Raw genomic sequence first — 2,182 nt, 5'->3', positions numbered from 1 at the left:
CTTACATATATTTTCTTTAAAACATATAGGTCACCATTTATTCAACAAATAGAATACTGACATACTGAGTTCTTCAGAAGAATTTTAATGTGGCCTATGTCTTCTAACTCTTACTTGACACAGTTAAGATATTAAATAAATTTTACTTGTTTCAGCCTTTGAAATTCTAGTCCTGTACTAAGCTAGATGATTAGAAAATAGTACATATACATTATTTATGTTAGTTTCCATAGAAACATATTCATTGAGTGAAAGTCACATTTTGAGCTTTTATGGAGACACAAGAAACTAGAGTATTTGCCATATTTTGTCATATATTATCAAATGTAGCTTTCATAAATGTCAAGTTGATAAAATTCTTCTACGAATCATTTCTAGTTGAAAAGGCCTAGCTTTCCTAATGTAATTGACTATCATCAGACAGTTCAAACTTTGAAATGTCACATGTATCTCTTATTCTCTCTCTTATCACATTCTCAAAGCTAACTTTCACAATCTTATCCTATTCAATTTGCAAATCAATAGTTTTTTTCTAATTCAATTGTTCCAAGTATGTATTTTCATAGGCTCATTCCCCATCCTGAAATAGATATGTCATTATTATTGTAGCTGCTTTTGTCAAGTAGAATGGATGTGCCAGGCACTATGGATTCATTACATTATTTAATCCTAAAAACAAAACTGTAAGTGAGTATCACACACTATATGGATGTAAAGGAAAGTTAAGTATGAGGCTGGATGCTATGAATAAAGATGCAAAACTATATAAACACCGCCTTACACATCATTCCATTTTTCTACCTGAGAACCCAAATGCAATAACAGAACAGGTTTTTGACAACCACTTTGCAAGAACTCAGTGCAGCAATAAAAAGCTCAGTAAAAGGACATTTAAGTTTAGTACATAAATGAAGTTTCCCACTTACGTAGATCTAAATCTGAGCATCTGAATTTATACAATTTAGAGAGAAATAGAAAGAGAGAGAGGAAGTATCAAAAAATTGTATGTCACAAGGGGAAAGAAAACAGAGAAAATAACAAATTTAAGCTTTTTACTACACAGTTAATGCCTTGGGATATAATCAATCATATTAATAACTTCATTTTCCCTGGGGAATAGGAGAAAAAGAAGAGACAACTAGAATGCTCTAAGAAGAATTAGAGAAGTTTCTCCTTTTTCATACTAAACAAATCTCGGTATTGATTCTTAATTAGTCATCTATTGGTTGTGTGATACTTTGGCAAGTTACTTACATTTGTTAATTACTTCATTAATTACACATGAATGTATGCTGATAACCAGAAAATTTTTACTTCAGGATTAATGAGCCTAGGTAGTTGTAGCATCTAGCACATACTAATTGGTTCATAAATGTTAATTATCTTTTTTTTCATTACTTTGATCATCAAGGAACTTTTAATCAGAAGATGTTATCATCTAATGGTGTCTCTAATTTTCCCATTTCCAAAGAGGAAAGATACAGTTAAATTCAGTAATAAAGGAAGTTAATGCTGAGGCAAAATAATATAGCATTAAATTGTTATTCAAGTAGATTTTTAGGTAAATAATTTTGTGTCAAAAACGTTTTGTCACAAAGACATAGATGATCACCATTTTAGCATATTTCATTGCACTTAGTATTATTCCCAACCACAGTCAGCTTTATGGGTATGCAAAAGGGTCTTATATGTGGTTTAATGTGCTACTGTTGATGTTGTTAAATTCCCAATAATTTTTATAAAGGAGCCTACATTTCTATTTTTTAACTGGTCCTCACAAATTATGTAGCTGGTCCTGCTCCTGACTATCAAAATATAAATATTGGTATCCTCCTATTTACTCCTTCAGCATTAATTAGCATTAAAAAATCAAAATCAACTTTTTGCAGAAATATCCAGAATATTGCAACCTTGTAAATATTTATTAATATTACATACATTTCATAGACTTAAAATAACTGATCCATATCCCAAAATCAAGACCTTTTCTCCAAAGATCTAGGCTTGAAGCCCTATATGCTTTTTGACTAAAAATTTTACCCTTGGCAGTCTTGGGACTCATATTCTAAGTCTCTCCTCTGTTTATTATGTTCAGATGCCTCAAAGACAATTGCTGTCACATAGTTCATATTCAGAGAGGGGAAAAATGGGTAATACTTTCCATTGTTTTCCTATATTCTTG

Source organism: Mandrillus leucophaeus, unplaced genomic scaffold (genome assembly GCF_000951045.1).
Source record: "Mandrillus leucophaeus isolate KB7577 unplaced genomic scaffold, Mleu.le_1.0 Scaffold33, whole genome shotgun sequence".
Classification (NCBI taxonomy): Eukaryota; Metazoa; Chordata; class Mammalia; order Primates; family Cercopithecidae; genus Mandrillus; species Mandrillus leucophaeus.
Note: the sequence above shows the minus strand (reverse complement) of the source record.